This window comes from Lissotriton vulgaris, chromosome 6 (assembly GCF_964263255.1).
Source record: "Lissotriton vulgaris chromosome 6, aLisVul1.2, whole genome shotgun sequence".
NCBI classification, from domain to species: domain Eukaryota; kingdom Metazoa; phylum Chordata; class Amphibia; order Caudata; family Salamandridae; genus Lissotriton; species Lissotriton vulgaris.
This window is the reverse complement of record NC_141694.1, coordinates 976565415-976587520: the sequence shown is the minus strand read 5'-3', so window position 1 is coordinate 976587520 and position 22106 is coordinate 976565415.

Here is a 22106-nt window from a genome sequence, read left to right as displayed (position 1 = left end):
TTCTTAAAACAATCTAGTCTGCTTTTGAGGCTACCCAATGAATATGCAGATATTAGCCATTTTAAATCGGGACCATGTAAATGCATCTCATGCTTATGTAAATATATCTCACGTATATTCAGTTTGGATTGTCTAAAAGACTGACCATTTTCTTGCTCAACTGAGCCGAATTTAGTAGCCCAAGAAGTATGGCGAAATAAGGTAAACTGTTAAAATGCTTTAATTTGATTCCTTGGCCCTTGTGTTCTGAAATAACAGACGATTAAATTGCAGTCTCTGCAAAGCTGCGTAATTAGGTAATTAATTTAAAACACTTTGCAGTAGTGAGCAAGTCTCAGTTAAAACATTGGGTCATTTTAGGGCAAGTGCATAATGAAATGCTATGTTCTCGCTTGACTTTTCATAATGTAAAAATTACATTGAGTTTAAAATGTTTACACTCCTTTAATTTTACTTCGGAATGATACAGCTATACACACACTACCACCTTACTTCTAAGGAAACTTACACATACTTACTCTCTTAAACAATCACTTATAGAAACACATACTTATTTAAACAGGAACTCTTACAATCTCTTACTCTCACATATACTCACTTATATACATCAATATTCACATATACTAGATTAAAACATATGTAGTTACTGATAAAGACACTAGTGAGACAGTCATTCACTTAATAACACACACATATACACACTCATCCACCCATACAGTCCTGCACATATGTTGTGTTCAAAACACATACAAACAGAGAGTCAGTCATTGGTGCATCTATGTGCTAAGTCATACCCCCACCAAACCATATAGACACTCATACTGATATTAAAAACAACATCTAATAACCCATATACACACACATGTAGCTACTCACAAACCCATGCAGCCACTTATACACAAAGTGAAACACTGATACATATATTTAAATATTTAAACATTTCTCACTAATATATGTATTCACTAAGATACACTTAATAAGCCAGTTAACCAATCAATTTTTTTTTTAAAACATCCATTTAGACACGTATTTAAACATTTATTCTTCCATTGACTTTTACATATACATATATAAAACATATTTATTTTTCAGAAAGACACACATTCACTGGATGGTGTCATCAGTGATGTCATGAGTGATGTCACTGACCATGTCATGAGTGATGTAATATGTGACATCATCAGCAGTGCATTGCAGGCGCGCAAGTTATAGTGAGTCAAACTAACTATAACGTGGGAATTTCAATGGTTTTATGTCAGTAAAATTTCCAGCTAACTAAAACTGGTGTGAAACCTATGTTTTTTTCAGTGAATTTAATAGGTTTTTTAAATGCTAATTCCTAACTATAACTGGTGTGAAACCGGTGGTTTTTTCAATGAATTTCAAAGGTTTTTTAAATGCTAATTCCTAACTATAACTGGTGTGAAACCTATGGTTTTTTCAGTGAATTTCATAGGTTTTTTAAATGCTAATTCCTAACTATAACTGATGTGAAACCTATGGTTTTTTCAGTGAATTTCATAGGTTTTTTAATAGCAAATTTCTATAGCTATGAAATATAATATTTTTTTTAATGAATCCTATATTGTATATTTATGTAATACTATTTTTTATATGTATATTCTTCATTTTTTTCACTTTTTCTCACGCTGCATATATTGTTAAAATGTGTCTAGTATTTGGTACTTAGCCACTTCGGATGATGAATGAAAAACTCAGATGAGAATGCACCAGAGAGAAGACTTCAGTTGACACGCATCTTACCCTGTTCCTCTGTTTGTTTAATGCTGTAATCAGAGTAACTAGGCTCTTCAGCGATTACTTTACTGGTTCGAGCATGCCTCCTTTTTTGGTATCTTTTATCAGGACACATCTCTGGGAACTGCTTCACTTTAGGCTTGCTACGTCTTTTCATATTATCTGGACTCCATGGTTCTAGTTTAGGGTTTTCTGTTAGAAAGCATTGTTTCCAGTTCGAGTAGACGCACGTGAGATGAAACATCCCAGATTTTATGTTGTCCAAGAATGACCAGGACTGAAAACATAGTTTTCTCAAAACATGCAGCAAGACGGAAACAACGTTTTTTAACGTATTTAGTATGATTTCAAGCTGCATTGTGTTGGTGAAGTTCTCTTCTGCACAGGTTGCCTGTCTCTGAAAAATGCCCCTTTTTTTATCCACCCTAAATAAGTCTCCTTTGGAAACATGTAAATAGCCAGAGAAGATGTTTTAGAACCAAATGTAATCCATTATTCTGTAACATCTTGGAGTTCTGAATTGTAGAAAAAACTTTGCAAGCAAGCAAAAATGTCTGCTCGTTCCAGGCTCACTTCCACCATACTCACAGCAAGTATCAATTAATTTCTTCAAACTAAATGTTGGTAGAGATAACCAAATAGTATAACGTTCAAAATAATATATCTGAGCCTGGAGACCGTGAAAACGGGACAATTCTACCCGCTCGCATCTATCCACTCCTCAACAGCTCGACCCCCCATTCTCCCCGCTCTCCACCCCCACACCTTCGCCCCCCTCTCTCCTTCATGACAGTTGGTGAACACAAAAGTGTCACCAGCTGGAATCTGACATTATTCCTCATTTGCAAATAACACTGCATTCCAATTATTTTAGATAGTAGAGAGCATCTGGACTCTGTTCTGGCTCGCGTGTGACCTTTCTGAAATTTGACATGGTGCCAGGGATCAGTTACTCACCCCCTTCCACAACCCAGATCATGTCCCAAGGTGGCGCAGTCCTGAATTTGACATTAAATTCATTTTCGTGATTGCCCACAATTAAAACTTTTGTCTCCATGCATTTTAGGTGGAGCAAGTGCTAGGGTGGCCAGCAGCAAAAAAAAATAATAATAATGTATGCCTATTGTTTCTAGGTATGCAAAAGTAGCCATTGATGGCCCACTGCTGGCGGTACACATTTCCCTCTTGTCATTCCGAGCTCCAGTTATGCTCAGTACATCCGACCTGCTCAGTTAAACACTATCCTTTCTTGAGGGACAGTATCCTGGAGATATCTTATCAAATTCTTCTAGAATAACCAAGGGCCATTATGCTTCTTCTACCCCTAGTTACATTACGTGGTTGACTCGTACCATTCGCTTCTTATCAGACCATTAGTTCTTGCTTAAGGGCTAAACTAGCTATATAGGCGACTAGCGCTGAAAATCACAGAAGTAAATGTTGCTCTGGGAGCCTGGTTTACTTATTGTTCCTACTGCTGCATCTCGACACTTGAGCGCTGTGGTAGTAATGGCAGCTGCTACCCATTAATGTACTTTGTTACTTGTGCATTTTGTCGTCCTGTTGGTGTTCGTTGTGCATTTGTAGGCTGTACTTGGACTCTGCACAGGGAGGTGGTTGAGATTGCCCCCACTGACCTGCCATCTCCCTTTGGTTAGGAACAGTGAAAATCTCTGCAAGTGTTTCTGTGGAAGATGCTGAAATATTTGCAGATTTTAAACATTTTGGAAATGTGATGCACATTTTAAGCGTTTAGAAAATGTTTTGTTAATTTTATGTCTCTGTTAGAACTTGCAGCACATGCAAAGCAAGAAGGGCATTAGAAAGGGTGATGGAAGGATTGGGTTCAAGGGTATGGTGCAACAGCTGGCAACATGGGGTCCTGCCTGTTTCGGCACTTACTGCAGAGTTCAATTTATTTTAGATGCGACTGAAGGTGCTGACTGACATCAGGACAGAGCTTGGTGAGATGTGTATGAAATAGTTCTCAGAGGGTGAACAGACCTTAAGATATGAACATTCAGTGTGAGGCTGATGAGAGGTGTACAAAAGGGGATATGCTTTCATTAGCTTCCTTTCTAAAGTACGAAATGATATGATGGGTAACACGAGAAATTCTTAGTATAGTCTATTTGTTTTGACATTAACGTGGAACCATTTGCAAACATGTTCACTGTCATTGGAGCTGGTTTAATGCGTTTGCCATGCCGATTTACCATTTTTCATTCAGAATGTGAAATCTATTTTGCATATCACGAAAATGTGACTACTTCTAATCACCACTTGGGGATCTCACGTGGGATTGATAATGTAAGATTGAAGGTAATTAAAGTGCTGAGTGCAGTTTGTAAGGTTTGAGTGGTGGGGACGCTCCGCCACATTATTTGAATATACGCTGACCTGTCTTTGACAACATGCCGTTTTTAGGTTGCTCAATGCTTGCGAAACCTTTTGTAAACATCAAAAATCTTAAAAGGCTCAGAGATGCGGGACCTGCATACTTAGACATAGACCACCTCCTCTCATCCCGCGCACCCACCAGAGGCCCCCGCTCCGACCATGTGGCCTTGGCCACTGTCCCATGTTTCTGCAAGACCACGGCTGGAGGAAGGTCCTTCTATCTCGGAGCAAAGACCTGGGACACCCTGCCTCTCCATCTCAGGCAATCAGTCACTGCCTCAATTCAGGAAGTACCTCAAGAGCTGGCTCTTTGACTGAACCATAGTGCCTTCGGCGGATCTGTAGTCCCCCCCCCCCCCAGCGTCTTGAGACAGTTACTGGCGAGTAGTTGTGCTTTTCAAGTCACATGGTTGATTGATTGAGAGATGCCCTATGCTTACCTTTACTTACCTTTGGTTGGCTCCCACATTGTTCCAGTTTTCTTGCTTCCTTTTGGTCTGTGCCTCCTGCTTTCTTCCAGTTACCTCCTTGGTCTTTGTGTTCCTACCATGGAGCATGGACCAAGTACAGATTTCTGTCTGTGGCAAGTGTCTTTCCATTGGCCGTAGGTTCCTGCAGGTACTTGGCTGTTACTTTTCTAGACTTTTATTCCGTGTGAGAACATGAACTGATAATAAGATGGATGTTGTTGTGTTTGCACATAAATGTTTAACTCTTTGGTGACAGGGATATTAGGAAGGTTAGCATTCTAGTACAAACGCACACATCTGCAGTTGTTTAGAGCTTAATTTACAAACCTCCCTTTTACCACTCCCTGCTCTGTCATTCTGCACTGCTATTGTCCTGGTGGTCATGATTAACATTGAAAATCATACAAAAGGGTACTTTTTCATTGTTTTTATATTTAAATTGTTACACTAATAGATGGTTTTCTATACTTTTGACCTGCAACAAACCTTGACAAACCCAATGTTTCTCACCTATTCGAAAGCTATTGGATTTGCCGATGTCTTTTAGACATGTTGTACAGCACTGTGTCTGCTGTACAGCATGGCTGAAATCTAGAAATATTATGGCTTCGAAGCAGCCAGCTCTGGCTGCATATTAGCACCATTTGTTTCTTGAGGGGACAACAGGAGGGAGATAGGAAGAGGCAACAGAGCAGTCGAAAAAAGGCTGTTGTGGTCTATGCTGGCTGCTTCATAGCGCTTTTTTAGGTCTCGCTTGAGACAGAGCAAGCGGTCTCTTTGAGACATTTAGTAAGTGTGGCTTTTAAAAGTGCCACCAGAGGCTTTTGCTGGCCTGACTGGCCTGAAACTCGAGTGCACGCAAGCGTGCACGTGAGCCGCCATCTGTCTGTCTTTGATCGTGATCGCGCCGCCATCTGTCTTTGCTGTGATCGCAATCACTTTCAGAGGCGGGCGGGCGGGCGGGTGCATGGCCACATCACTTTTGCTTATTCCTAAAAAGCTAGGCCTGTGCTATTTTTTTTTTTAAACTTTGTTTTTATTGCAGAATTAGAAACCAGTACACATAACAGATTAACCAGTACACTTATGGTGTCCCACTGCATAGATAAAGTAAGCAGAATATCGTACACAGCCATTTAGCCCACAAACCGGAGGCCGGGCGGTGCATCAATCCGTACTTCTAGCAAGAACATCACAGTGATCATCCCATAGGGATATCTGGTCAATGGCATCATTCTGTATCTGCATTTTACCCCCCTAAACTCCCAACCCTCCCCCTACACCAGCCAGCATTCTCTAGTGATCCAACTGAGCGACTTCACACTTGTAATCCTGGTCCCATACCCATCTACCAATGGACGCCTATCGTGTCGACCTAGGGTGGTTCCACATCGCCCTCGCAGCCTATCTGGGCCCTCTCGGTACTCTTGGAAACATATCTAACCCTAGGTTCAACTGCAGTGCCTCTCTAATCATGGCCACGGTGCCTAACTCTTCCCCCAAACAACGCCCTCTCCCCCCCCCTTGCAACCGCTGCTTATGTGGGCCTGGTCTTGTTAACACCACTGTGGAGCTCGCTACATATCCAGTGATGCCTTTGCTCTTTCAAGCCTCATGGAGCCCCAGGTATACAATTAGTCTATTCTTCGTCCTCCACCATATAGTCACGTAACCCCTGGACTATCGTCTCCCACGCCCTTGACATTTCCAAGCTCTTTTCATTATCAATCCTGACCGCCTGTCTCATCCGGAGCACACTCTCACATTCGGACCATTTCAGCAGTTCATTCACCCATCTCCTCGCCGATGGTCCCTCCTTAGACTTCCAGTGCCAAGTAATTTCTCTTTGCGCCAATATAAGCCCCAGATCAATGAATTTACTCGTTACTTTCGTGTTCTTTGTGTGCGGAAACCAGAGCAATAGACACGCCGCCATGTCAAAATCCACCTCCCGATCAGTCACCACATTCAGGAGTTCCCCTACTTCTAGCCAATACGTCCCCAACTTTGGACAGCCCCACAGCAGGTGATCTATGTCAACCTCTGGTGCCAGGCACCTCGGGCACAGCGCTTCATGCACCCGGAAGTACCTTTTGATCTTTCCCGGGGTCAGGTAAGCCCTATGTAGGACGTAAAAGTGTACCTGTTGAAAACGTGCATTCCTTGTTCCCTTCCATGTTCGCTTCAGAATATGTCCCCACACCGTGTCCGGAATGGGCCTACCTATACTATCCTCCCATTTTTATTTCAGCCCCAGAAGCGGGTCCAACCCCTCATGTAACATCCTGTTATGTAGGCAGGTCACCGCTTTAAACGTACCCGCGGCCATCACTACATACTGGCAGGCCATGGTTGTTTCTGGCTCGAGGAGCCCTCCTTTCCAGTGTTTCTGTATCGCCGCCAGCACCGCCGCATGCAAAAGGAAGCTCCCGTCCGGTAGACCAAACTGTTCCTGCAACGTCTGAAAGGGGACAACATTCCATCCACATACAGATCTCCCACCATCTGTAAACCTAACTCCTCCCATTCCAACAGCGGAGACCAATCCCCTCCATGTGGTAGCGCAGTCAACATTCCCAGTGGTATCTCTGGGGCATAAGGCCGGGACTTCTTAGTCCTCTTCAAACTCCTGTGCCAACACAACCTGAGCGTCTTTTCTTCTATAGTAAAGACCCTCAACTCTAGTTTCTGTTGCATAACTATGTAAGCCAGGACGTGGCGTTGTATACCAGTCCCTCGTTCGTTTTCCAGCCCTTTAAATTCCCTGGCCACATGCTGCGTGAATATTTGAAGCTGCGCCGCCAAATAGTACAGCTCAAAATCGGGGACTGCCATCCCCCCTTCGAGCTTGGGTCTAAGCAAAGTATTCAAGGCTACTCTGCGACGTCCGTGACCCCAGAGGAAGTCCGTTATCAGCATCCTTAATTCTTTAAAGATCCGCTGAGGGATCCAGATGGGCAATGTGCGGAAGTAATAGAGCAACCTCGGGAGCGCCACCATTTTCAGTAATGCCACTCGGCCCAACACTGACAAAGGGAGAGAGGCCCAGAAGGATATACAACCTCTCAATGCACGCATACAACGCCCTATGTTACCCTCCAACAGATTCGCGACCTCATGGTAGACGCGGACTCCCAAATATGTGAAGCAAGATGGCTCCCAGATCACACCCAAATCACTAGGGGGACGCTGTGTGTCCACCTTAAGCGGAAAGATACAAGTTTTATTCCAATTCACCTTAAGTCCCGACAACTGACCAAACCTAGACAACATGTCCATCGCCCCCACTAGAGCCTGTCCCACATCTGCCAGGTACAACAACAAATCGTCCGCATACAGGGATATGTAGTGTGATTGCTCACCCTGTTCGATCCCCTGATACATGTTTCCCGACCTGGCCCACGCCGCCAATGGTTCCACTGCTAGTGCAAACAGCAACGGGGACAACGAACACCCCTGTCTTGTCCCTCTACGGACCGGATAATCCGAAGACACAATTGCGCCCAGGCGCACCCTTGCCTTTGCCGAAGAGTACAACACTCTCGTCCACCCACCAAACCCCTCACCAATACTAAACTTCCCCAGTACCTCCTCTAAGTAAGCCCATTCCAGGCTATCAAAAGATTTTTCAATATCAACCGATAAGACCGCCGGTCTTCCGTCCGCGTCCGCGGCACCGTCCAATATCCTAATTAGTCGGCGTATGTTTAGCGTCGTGTTCCTAGCAGGAATGAACCCTGCTTGGTCCCCGTGCACCAGTCTAGTCATGTGCGGAGCCAATCTGATGGCCAAAATACGGCTTAATATCTTGTAGTCCACAGTCAGCATGGACAGAGGCCTATAGGACGTTACATCAGATGCCTCTCTACCGGGTTTCAGCAACGGTACTACCAGTGCCTCCCTCATTGATCTGGGCAGGTACCCCAATCTTCCAGCCTCCGCATACACCACCAATAGTCTGGGCGCCAAAATATCCACGTATTTCTGATAAAATTCGATCGGGAGGCCATCTACCCCAGGCGTTTTGTTCCTTGCCATTTGTTTAATGGCCACCCTAATTTCGGTTAGCGTTATAGGCCCTCCCAACTCCTTCGCATCGTCGTCATCCAGCACTGGGAGCGGTACCGAATCCAGGTAAGCCCTGATTTCCGAGGCCTCCACTTCTAAGTGGCATTCATACAACCTCGTGTAATAAGACCGAAAACGCTCCATCACCGCTGCCTGCGAATAAACCACCTCCCCTGACTCAGTTTTTATGCTCATAATTGGGCAGCCTCTAATTTCCGGATTAGCAATCCTGGCTAGTAGCGTACCTACTTTATCCCTCTCGGCATGCGCTTTAATGGCGTATGGCTTATAATCATAACTCCGCAGCCGTTCCGTTTCAGTCGCCACTACCTCTTTGGCCTCTAATAACCGGGCTTGTAAGTCCGGTCGTTCAGGTCTACGCCGTTCCAAGTCCCTTAATACCTCCTCCGCTTTTGCAAGTGCATTCAAAACTGACGTTCGAGCATTCGAGAACCTGCCCATGCATACTCCTCTCACCACCACTTTCATCGCATCCCATTCCGTGGACCTAGTATTGGCTGAACCCTCATTTTCCTCAAAGTAGTGTTCTATGCCCTGTTGAACCGTGTCACTAAACACCGAATCTTCTAGGGTGTCAGGCCGAAGCCGCCATGTTGGAACTGCTGATCTCGCACGTTGCCACTGCACTAATACCAGCAAGGGATTATGATCTGAGATGGTCCTGGTCAGGTATTCTGTGTGAGTGACCATGGTAGCCAGGGAGCCACTACATAAAACCGAATCGATCCTAACGTGTAACGCATGGTGAGCCGAAAAAAAGGAATAGTCCCTACTGTCAGGATGTTGCTCCCTCTATACATCTAGCAATCCCCACCTCTCTTGCCAATCCTTCCTATGTGCGGCTAACCTGCGTACCGGGGAATCAGCCAGCGGTGGGTGCGACCTATCAAGTGCCACATTAGTAATTGAGTTAAAGTCCCCTCCTAGGATCACGGGGCCCGCCAGGAAAGAGGCCAGTGAGCTCGTAAGGCCATCAAAAAAGTGAGCCTGGTCAACATTTGGGGCGTATACACTGCAGAAAACCACATCTCTGCCATATAACCTCCCCTCCACCACCACATATCTACCCTCAGGGTCCACCAACTGGTTCGTAACCTGGAACGGTATGCCCGCCCTTACCCATATCAGCACCCCTCTAGCAAACGCTGAATAAGTGGTACCAAATACCTGGCCCCGCCACCTCTTCTGTAGTGCAGTGCATTCTTGTTTAGTTAAGTGAGTTTCCTGTAACATTGCAATCTGGACACCCCGCCTCACCAGATAAGCATGCACTTTGTGGCGTTTGACCATTGTTCGCAGACCCCGAACATTCCATGTTAGGCATTTCAAATTAGGTAACGTCCCCATGGTAATCATTACTGTACCAGTTCAGTTGCAACCATTTGCTGCCCACATCATTGCAGTTGCTTCCCCCCAAAATAACTGTTGAAAAAACTCCCCAAACCCCACTCCCCAGGACAGAGCCTAATAACCCAGTTTCAGCCCCGTTCCAAACCTGTAACACAACACACATCAGACTAACCTGTGGTCGCCACCACAGAAGGCCTTAAGGGCCACAAGGGGGTGATTTATCGCCGACCCAGGGCAGGCAGAGCCCCTGCCCCGCGCTTCCCATCCCACACTGCTTACACACCACCATACCTGCCAGCCCTTCAATCACTAGTAGATTCTGCCCCCGTAGAAACAACGATATCGGTAGTCCTAATCAATAGTCACTCATTAAAGAGTCCATCAGATGTCTGTGGGGTAACCGCAGGGCCCTTCAAACTCTCCGCCTCCAATAGTTCTTCTCCAGTTCTGCCACCTTCCTCACCAGAGTCCGATTCAACCAGTTCCCTCTCCTGTTGCGACCTCGTGATACTCGCTGTTGCAGCCAGCGCCCCCTTCTTATCCGCGGACATCTGACCCTCCCGCTCCGCTCTCTTGAGCTTGTTTCGTGAACGGATTCGTTGCGATTTTCGGATCTGGAGCGGTTTAGCTCTCTCCCGTTGATTTTTACCAGTCCGGTCCGTGCCAGCTCGATACAACTCAAGCCACGACCACGCTTCATCAGGGGTCTGGAAAAATTGGGTGTTCCCATCCAGGATAACACGTAGCTTAGCCGGGAAGAGCAAGGAGTATTGAATGCCTTCTTCCCTCAGCTCCTTTTTCACCGCTAGGAAGGACGCTCTGCTCTTTTGGACTTCCTGTGTATAGTCCGGGAAGATCGTAACCCGACTATTGTCCACCTGAAAGGGGCCCAATGTGCGAGCTCTCTGTATTAACAGGTCCCGATCTTTATAGTGCAGGAGTTTCACCACCATCGGCCTAGGTGGTCGGCCTAGCATCGGTGGGCGAGCTGGTACCCTGTGTGCCCGTTCCAGGGAGAAGAAGGGAGATAGGCCCTCTGGCGCCACCACCGTCTTGAGCCAGTTCTCCATATAGGCCACTGCGTCGTCCCCTTCGATTTTCTCCGGAAGGCCTACAACCCTCACGTTGTTCCTCCGATTACGACTTTCCGCATCCTCTGCTCGTCTCTCTAGTGTGTCCAGGCGGCTGAGGATATCCGTTAGTTTATGTTCCGCGGTCACCACCGCCGGCTTCAGTTCTTGAAGCAATCGTTCATGGTCTTTCACTTTGTCCGATAGCTTGGCATGATCCGCTCTCAGGAGACCCAGCCCTGTGGCGACCTGTGCAATGTCCTGATGCAAAGCCTCCGTAGTCGCAGTTATTGCTTCCAAAATGTTGTCCAATCGCTGGTTCAGCCTCTGTTCCTGCTCCGTCATCAACGGGGAAGCCCGGGCCTCACCATCTCGGGTCAGCGCAGTCGAGTCGTCCCGGCCCTGTTCCACGACGGCAGCCCCGCCAGCAGCCACCATCTTAGTTGCTTCGGGCGTCGTCATATGGCCGCCGCAGGCCTTCCTCCTGGTCTCGTGATCCCCGCCTCGGGAGCAGTGCTCTCTCTTGTCGATCTTAGAGCAAACACCCCAACTGGGCTGCCGAGACGTGGTCCTCTCCGACAGTGCCGACAGCCACTGGATACCGGGGCCGCCCGTCTCACAATCACCAAGGCTGGGGTTGGGGGGGAGGGGAGGGTAGAGGCGAATGTCGTGTAGGCCGTACCCCAGCCCAACGCGGGCCTCCGCTTCTCCAAGTCCACTCCCCAGACCCGTTCAGGTGGGCCCCGGCTTCACCAGCCCTATTGAAGGAGGCTCACACTTCGGTTCGATTCTGGTCCGCCTCGCCCCTTGCGCAGAGACCGCCATCCCTCTACGCCGCCATTTTCCTCCCTCTCGGCGCAGCACCTCCGGCCTCCACTTTCGGGTCTCAGCGTTATATTCGGTCTCCCGAGAGTCCTCAGCTGCTCTCCAATGTTTCCTCAACACTTCGCATAAGGAAATCGCCGTTCAGGGAACGCCAAGGGTGTAGCTTTCAGGAGAAATAGCTGGACCATGCGCGGAGCTGCAAGCTCACGCCGCCATCCCGATCGGCGTCCAAGCCACGCCCAAGCTAGGCCTGTGCTATATCGATATGTGCGTTTATGTGCAGAGTTCTCCTCCACGGCTGGGGAGACTTAACAGAGGTAAAATTACTCTTTGCAAAATTAAGCTCTAAGTTTGTGAATACCCCCTAAAATAATGTAAACTTACGCAAAACTTTAAGTTTACCTTGGTGAATAAATCCCATAAACTTAATTGAAAAGATGAGGCGAGCGTATATTTTTGTTTCACTACAGAGATGTGGGAATCATTTCAAATAAAGTGTGTACAGGAGATGATGAAAACGACACGCAACTGCGTCATGGGGAACTCACCAGAGACACTCCTGATTTAAATAACTTTTCACCTCCATGCTTTTCCTTGACCACAGGGGCGAGTTAAAAGAAACGTATGATTGGTTCCAGAAGTTTCCTGTTTGCACTTTAGCTGGCAGGCTTCTCATTCAGGATGTAACAATAGCTGGCAGTGTTATTATGAGCCCCCTCACAGTTACAGGATCCCTGCTCGCACCGAAGGCAGAGAGCAGTGCCTGCCTAAAAGGCCCCAGCCTCACGGCCAATGATAGGCTGTGTTGTCAATGAAAAGTAATTGATTGGCTATTCGTGTTCCTGAGTCTCAAGCATGGCTGCCTCCCCAGGACTCGCCTTCTTTTGTATTAGTTTTTGTTGTACTTTGAAAAAAAGTGGAAGCTTGTGAGGTGCAGATCCATAGGAGACAGCGCTGCTGACACAGCGGCAGCCTATGGCATACATCGATAGGTTTGGTAAGTACGGACAAGTGGCACTGTGACTGTCGCAAAAAGTGCAAAACTCACAAGTGTGTTCCATATGGTTGCCAGATAAGGGGTTTCGGCCCCTTGTGGGTATCGAGTGGACACGGGTACACCTGTGCTTGAGAAGGACCTCATATGCAGAGGAAGGTGATAACTTTAACATTTAGGAGAGGCGAATACATTCAAAGTCGGAAGCTGAAACATATCAGAGTATATTTTAAGAAAGAACAGGTTGTTTCATCTCTTAAAGCAAGAGTTAGATAATGCAGAGCTTGCGTCTGAGATCGGGTGCTTGTGGGGGGGCACAGCGCAAATGTTTAATTGGGGCCCACCAGTAGGGGGGGCACTGACCACAGACACAGGAATGGTGTGATAAAGGCCGCTTTATTGGAATCAGGTGCACCCTGACTGCTCCCCAACCTTGGCCTGTGCCGAACAAAACTAGGCCTAGCTAAATATGTAAATGCCTGACAACACCCCCCCCCACCCTTAAGCGGATCCCCAACATTGCCACATCATACAACATCCTACCACATCCTGTCCGCAGCAATACCCCCCATGCCTACCAACTGTAAAAATGACTTCAGTGTCCCCCACCACCTACAGAAACAGCCCAGGCCTCCTCACCTACCCCCAACTACCCCCCTTTCTGAACTAGGAGAAGCACCCAAAAGAAGAGCGCAGCACCAGCACCTGATCCAGCGACAAACAAGCTACCCCTCAATAACCCCCAATCGATTGTGCACCATCATCCAAGAAAACCCCTTTGAATACTACCAAAAATCCCCCCACACAAAACCCCACAAAAAAACCCTCACTAACGGCCGGCGAGGGCGGGCAAAAACTCGTTCCCCCACTGCCCCGCTGCCGGCTGCTGAGTCGCTGCACCAAAATGGTGCCCAGCGAAACAAGATATCCGCATACAATAAACCCCCAGCCCAAAAACAGCCCAAACGGAGCCCAAGGGAACTCCCCCAGCCCAACCAGCCCAACTACTCTGCTGTGCTCCGGTGCCCCCTGTCCCCCCCCCCCCACGGCCCCAAAACTACCCATGGGGGCAAGCCTCCCGTTGGTCAGCTGCCCCCAAATCCCCATTGGGGCCCACCAGTAGGGGGGGGGGGGGCACTGACCACAGACACAGGAATGGTGTGATAAAGGCGCTTTATTGGAATCAGGTGAACCCTGCCTGCTCCCCAACCTTGGCCTGTGCCGAACAAAACTAGGCCTAGCTAAATATGTAAATGCCTGACAACCCCCACCCCCACCCCTAAGCGGATCCCCAACATTGCCACATCATACAACATCAAACCACATCCTGTCCGCAACAATACCCCCCCATGCCTATCAACTGTAAAAATGACCTCAGTGTCCCCCACCACCTACAGAAACAGCCCAGGCCTCCTCAACTACCCCCAACTACCCCCCTTCCTGAACTAGGAGAAGCGCCACTCGAAAGGCCATTAGCGACTTTCGACCCCCCCATAGGACTCCAACCTCCTCGGATATATGCGCACCCCCACAGCCCCATCCAGCGCCTCCTTCAACTGCACAATGTATAACTCCATCCCGTAACGTGAGAGATGCACTCCATCCTCCCTAAAAAAGTACACCGCCCCATACCTAAGCTCAGGGTGTTCCATCCTGCCTATTCCCTCCCTGGCACAGAAATCCCTCATCTCCCTGTTGATCTTTCGCCTTGTCCTGTCAAGTGCCCCAGGGCGCTCCGCCCCCCTCCAGAATCTTCTAGGAATAAATTCTGAGCAGAACAAGTGGCAACCTGCCCAACTCCTCTTAATCTCCAGCAAGTCCCTCTTCATCTGTTTGACCAGTGCCAAACCCTTACACTGTACAAGGTCATTTTCGTCCAGATGTATAAATACCACATCCGGGCTCCCCCCCCCCGACCACATTGTTCAGCAAAGGCATCAACTCGTGCCAACGCATTCCCCCTTTCCCCGCCAGTGACATCTAAACAAAGTATCATCCAAATCCAAGTTGAGCTTCCGGTGCCTGTCCCATTCAGCCCTCTCTGCCCGCTTGACAAATGAGTGTCCCACAATGTAACTGTTCAGGCTGTCCACCTCCGGCCCTGCCACAGCACCTGCAAAGACACACATAACAGAGGGCGAACCAACAAACTCAGAGCGCCTCTTCTACCACCCGCATCATGACGTATCGCCGATAGCAATCAGACTTCCACCGCCCCAAACGCATGATCTCTTCCTTCCCCCAACCACACGCGCTGCCTCCGTCGCTGCCCCGATACGAAATGAGTGCGTCCCAAATGCTTTTGGGTCCTCACCCATATTCCGCAGGGCGTGCCCAGAACCCACAACGCCTGAGCCGCTGTCACCCTGCCACCATCCCTTCGCCCGAAAACCATGTCGTCCGCCGCATTCCTCTCCGCCGCCAAACGCCGGCCCCACGCCGCCGGACAAACTGCATCGCGTCCCCCGGGGTCCAATACCACCCACGTCCCCACCCCCCTCTGATCCGTCTTCGAGTGCCGCAAACGCACCGCAACCTCCCGGTCCCACATCTCCACGTCCTCCCACAGGAGTCCCCGGCCTCCTTTCGAGCCTACCAACTCTGACACCCGAAACACTCAAAAGAAAATCCAGGACATGAGCATGGACAACAGTACTGCTTCGGTTCCGCTCCGGCACACTGCCGGCAACACACCAATCAAAGCCCCCAGCAATGCCCCCGTGACCGGCCAACGCTCCATCACCCGCGCCCCCCTCTACCTCGCCCACCCTTCCAGCAATCGAGCCCCCAACTCACCCGCCGACGGGGGGTACCCCACCACAACTTCCCCATGAACGCCACCGCCGCCAATTTGCCCGCAATCATCACCCGCGACAAACCCCTGTCCATCAGACTCAACATGAACCATACCACCTGCTCCTCCCGCCACCCTGCGTCCCCGCACCTTACCGCACCCGAGTGCCTGAACTCCTCCCACGCCTGCGATTTCGCCTTCCACGTGGACGCGGCCACCGACGCCCTCACCAGCTGAACAACCCGGCGTCTCCAACCGACCAGAGCTCCCTTGGGACCGACGTCTTGACCGTCTCCGCTGCCGTGGCTAGCCCATGGAACCTCTGCCACTGTGAACGAGGCAAAGCATCCGCAATGTCATTGTCCACTCCCAGAACGTGGAGCGAATGAAACATAATGTCATTCTCCAAACAGCGCAGCACAAAAACTCTCATCAGCTTCAAAACCTGCGGGTCCCGCGCCGACTGCCTGTTCACCACGTGTACCACCGCCATGTTGTCCACTCTGAACAACACCCTCTTGTGCGCCAACGCACCTGCCTACACCGTGACTGCCACCAACAACGGAAACAACTCCAAGGAAGCGATGCTACGGCCCGCTGCCTGCCAATGTGCCTGCCATTGCTCCGCGCACCACCGCCCGTCCCAATACAGGCCAAAACCGCTGACACCCACCGCATCGGAGTACAGCGTCACGTCCCACTCCCAGTACTCCGCCGGCGCCATCGGCACTCCATTGAACCGTTCCAGGAAAGCCCGCCACATCCGCAAGTCCTCCTTCACCATGCCGACAGGCGCACGTGGTGATGGGGAAGGGTCAAACCCGACAATGCCACGCCCAACCTCCTACAGTAAGTACGACCCGCACTCACCACTCGACAAGCGAAGTTGAGATGCCCCAAGAGGACCTGGACGTCCCGTACCAAAACCTTCTGCTTGCCCAGCATGTCGTCCACCAATGCCACCATGACCGACCTCTTGTCCTCCGGCAGGCGTGCTTCCATGGCAGCTGAGTCGAGCTCTATACCGAGAAATCACAACACCGTACTGGGACCGTGTGTCTTCTCTGGCGCCAGGGGAACCCCAAATACCTCCATCATCCCCACAAAACTGTAAAGCAGCCGCTGGCAGTCCGTTGCACCGGGTCGCCCCACCAGGAAGAAGTCATCCAGGTAGTGCGTCACCGCCTCAGAGCCTGTGCGCCTGGAAAAAGCCCACTCCAGAAAGGAACTGAATCGCTCGAATAACGCGCAGGAGACTGAGCATCCCATCGGCAATGCCTTGTCCACAAAAAAGCCACCGTCAAACTGAATCCCCAGTAACTCGTGGTCATCCGGGTGGACCGGGAGCAAACGGAACGCCGACTTAATGTCACACTTCGCCATCATAGCGCCCCGTCCCACTCCCGCCACGAGCCTCTTCACCACGTCCACTGAGGAGTAAGACACCAACGCCACCTCCGCTGATATGAAATCATTGACAGACCCCCCTGCCAGCCACGACAAGTGTTGAATCAGCTGGCACTGACCCGGCTCCTTCTTGGGCACCACCCCAATCGGGGATATAATCAAATCAGACAGCGGCGGTTCCACAAACGGGCCCACCATGCAGCCTTCCTTCACCTCCTTCAACAGCTTCTCCCGCACCACAACCTTGCAATCATTCACCGATTTTAGATTGTCCGCCCAGCGCGCAATCCGTGGGCCCTCATAGCCCAGCCGAAACCCCTCCCGGAACCCCTGACGCAACACGGCGGCATCTTCCGCCCGCGGGTACTCAGCCAGCCAGGGTTCCATCCGTGCCAGTCTAACCGGCGTTCAAGCCTTTTCCCATAGTCCCCGACCCCCCCGTCTGCCCCCCTTCCCCCACCCTGTGGACTTCCGCTCTGCGTTCCTCCCTGCGCGGGCTGTTGTCCCGGCAGTCCGACGACACCCCAGCAGCACACCACTGGATGCCGACGCCCACATTTAGAGCACTCGTGCTGGAAACGGCACGTTTGGCGACCACACACCCCTTTATTGAAATCCCAGCAGGCCCCAACCGGGGTCTGCCCAGTGGACTCACCCTGCCCCACCCCACCTCAGGTGGGATGAGCCGAAAAGGGGGTTGAGGCGAGCGGCAGAACGTTAGCCGTATACACCGTCCGCCCAAACTTAGCCCGGTCCATCGTTTGCTGGTACAGATCCAAATCTAGTTCCCCCCACTTTTCCTCCGGATCGGACGCCATACGTGCCCGTAATTCCTCGTCATAGTGGGACCAGGCGTACCCACCATACGTCACCTGTGCCCTCCGCACCACGTCCATGTACTTAAAAAGCGCAATGGACCGATCCCGAAAACCTCTCACAATATACGCTGGCGTATATGAGGAAGGTCGCTGACCAATTGTCAATCGTCAAAGGGACCTTAGGGCGCCACGCCAACTCCTGCTCTTCCTCCTTGGACCCCTCCTTGGAAGTCAACTCGCTGTGCAACAACTTCAAGATATCGATATTCTCCCCCTTCCAGATCTTCTCCTTCGTCCCCGCCGACAGGTGCGCCCCCAGCGGCTTGGTCACCTCCATGTACGGAAGCTTGCGCACGGGCACTTAACAACTCTCTTTCCCTCCGGCCGCGCCCCCCCCCCGCCTTCGCGCCCCCCGTACCCGCGTTTTCTCCCGTGCTTGCCTCCACGCCTCTCGCCGCTGCCGCCCCGCCGATGCCGCTCACGCCGTCCATGTCCACCCCGGTGTCCCGCATGTAATAGCCTTTCACCAAACGCCCTCCTTCATCCCCTCCAGCATCCATCCCCACCGACACCTGCACACAGCGCCGCTTGCTCGCGGCACTCCCCACTCCGCCTCCAACCTTGCCTGGCGTCAAAGTCGGCATCCATACTGGATCCGCCGCCTAACCAATGGAGCTGAGGGGGCCGTTACTCTGGGCGCGTCCTGCTGTGGCCGTACCTGTAACACACTGCCAACAAGATTACTCGATCCCCCTCCCCCTCCCCTATCTCTCCCTCCTCCCCAGACTCCCCCGCTCCAGCATCCCGCACACCCTGGCCGTCCATGGACTCCAGCAGGCTCAACCCCGCCTTCTCCCTGCACACCTGCATCAAATCCACTAGGTCCACACACTCCCTCTCCTGCACTGCCACATTCGCACCAAGCATTGAATTAACTGGAACCGCAGGCACTACCTTCCCCCCGGCGGCAGTCCCGACCCTTCGGGGGTGGGCCACGGTGGAGCACGACCGCCCGTACCAGGCAGAGCCGGCCCATCCCCTCAGTAGAGCGGAGCCGCAAGCTGCTCACCCGAGCGCCTTGCCAACCTGTCCTGCCAAAGAAAAAAGGTGGAGTCCAGCATGCCGGGGTGAAAATGTAAATGTAAATGTAGACGTATTTGTAAAGCGCACTGATACCCCGGCAAGCAGTGTGTCCTGGCGCTGTACTCATACCGCTAGGGAACCCGTCCTGGCTTTTCCCCGTGAAATGTCCACTCCTGGGCATCCCGGGGTGCAACCAGGCATCCCCAGCGCTGTAGGGGGCCGTTGTGGAGGCTAAGCAAGCTATTGCCCAGAGTTGCAGCGTGAGACTCATGCTCAGAGTAGGCACCGAGGTGAGAAATCGTGTCCGAGGAATTATGAGCCCAAAAACCGCCAAGATCAGCCGAGATCAGCCTAGGCGGGATTTGAACCCTGGTCCCGACCAGACCTCTGTACCAGGGACTGCCGCTCTAAGCAGTGAGCCACACTCCTCCCATCCCCTGCCCAAGTGCTACTATCGCCCCACCCCATCCGTCCCCACCCTGCCAAATGGCCCCCCCTCCGCGCCGGGTGCCCCACACCCCTGCCGGCTCCCCCTGCCCCCCACCCCATCCCCTCCCCCATGCCGCCCACTGTGGTCCCAATCCCCCTCCCCACCCCTCATACCCCCGGGCCAGGCCCTACCTCCCCCATCCAGGCCCCCCAACCCCCTCCGCGTCCCCCTCCTCCCACGCCCCCTGCAGCCTCCCCCCGCCACATCCGGGCCCCATTTCACTACCCTCAGCGGCCCCCCCCTGCACCTTCCCAGGCGACGGAGACCTGCTCGGGCCCACCACGCTCGCCCCCTCCCCTGATGACGACCCCCAATCCAGGTCGCTCTCCCCACCACCCAACCCCCCTCTCCCCCCTTCACCTCCCTCCTCCTCCATGTCCGACTCCTCAATAAGTAAAGGGGAAACCGCCCCCAGTCACACTGCCCAACCCCCCCAACTCTGCCAGCCCCTCCCTCTACACGCTCCTGGGGCAACCCCACCTCCCGCACCGGGCTCCCCCCAACCCCTGCCCCCTCCCCATCCTCGCCAACTGCTTGTCCCCCCCCGTGATGTCCCCTGCACCTCCCACCCCCCTCCCCAGGCTCCCGGATCCTTCCCCAACCCGCCCCCCTCGCCCCCCAGCCCCGCCCTCGAAATACAGCGCAGGGCAACCCCTCGCCCCCTTGCGCCCTCCTGCCCTCTTCCTGGGCCCACGCCACGTCGCGGGCTTGCCCCGCCGGCCTCCCTCACCCGCCCCCTTCCCACCCCTCCCACCTCCCGGGGCCTTCCGCGGCCGAGACTGCGGAGGCCCACAAGCAATTACCCCTGCCCCGGCGCCGTTTGCAGCGCCCCGCGGCGGCCTTACCTGGAGGTCGGATCGCACCAGGTCCATGCGGCCCGCCTCCCCCAGCAGCCGGAGAGCCTCCTGCACCCGGGGGTCTCCAAGCGCCGCCATTCTTTCCGCCGCACTGCCAACACCAAAAAGGGGGGTCCAAGTAAGACCCGCGCCCACCGCCAATACCGCGCACCAGGCCTAGCAAAAACTCGTGCCCCCACTTCCCTGCTGCCTGCTGCTGAGTTGCTGCACCAAAATGGTGCCCAGGGACACAAGATGTCCGCATACAATAAACCCCCAGCCCAAAAACAGCCCAAACGGAGCCCAAGGGTCCTCCCCCAGCCCAACCAGCCCAACTACTCTGCTGTGCTCCGGTGCCCCCTGTCCCCCCCCCCCCCCCCATGGCCCCAAAACTACCCGTGGGGGCAAGCCTCCTGTTGGTCGGCTGCCCCCCCAAATCCCCATTCAGGTTCATGTCTTGAGAGCCGAGAAGTTCTATATTTCCCGGAATACTTTCATACATTATATGGTAACTTGTGGAAATGTTTTGAGCTGAATTCAGGGAGGTACAAGTAGCCAGTGTTGTATTTTTTTTACCACGGGAGGGATGGCTCTGCCCATTGTTTGTGCTGGGGCAGTCTCGTGCTTTTTAAAGCTTTGATTGGTTTCTTCATTGTCATCATATAATTATAAGCATAGGTAAGGATGCCATTTTCTGAAATATGTGATAGATTTGGAACCCTCAGAACATAATCATATAGGAGACCTTATGTACAAGGTTCCCTTTGGTTGGAAGCTCAGCATTTAAACATGTGTTGTACTTAGGGGGCATGTACTTGATGTTAAATGCCGACTGTTCAAAAGATATTTTGATAACAAGGGCTGCCCACATTTTACAGCTTTAAAATGCGTGCTGGAACTGTTCATCGTAGTAGGAAACAGAGGTTCCGTGTCTAACAATATAGAACGGACAGGGAATCAACCAATACATGCTGACACCACATAGTTACCAAAAGAGAGTAAAGGAATGTCTAATTAATTAGGGAATTTAAGCTATATTTCAAATTCTACATTGCAAATTTGGGTCAAACTCTGATGAGGGAATAAAATAAAGTGCCAGTCCACAAAAATGATTTCCGCTGAACCTCACCTCAAACTACAGGTTCAAACTAAGCGCCTCATTATGGTATTTTGGCGGAGGGCAGCGCAGCAAGCACCCTGATGCGCTGCCCTACGCCAAAGGGAAAGGGCAGGAATCCACCATATTTAAGCATTACAGTGGATTCCTGTCACACCCACAACCACACATACAACCACACACACAACCACACCGTCAGTGCACACTATCACCAGGCACAGACACCATCAGTCGTCAGTACATGCTTTCACCGGGCACACACCACCAGATGTCAGTGCACGCTTTCACCAGGCACACACACACACCACCAGCCGTCAGTGCACGCTTTCAACAGGCACACACACCACCAGCCGTCAGTGCACGCTTTCACCAGGCACACACCACCAGCTGTCAGTGCACACTTTCACCAGGTACAGACACCATCAGTCGTCAGTGCACGCTTTCACCGGACACAAACACCACCAGCTGTCAGTGCATGCTTTCACCAGGCACACACCACCAGCTGTCAGTGCACACTTTCACCAGGTACAGACACCATCAGTCGTCAGTGCACGCTTTCACCTGGCACAAACACCACCAGCCATCAGTGCATGCTTTCACCAGGC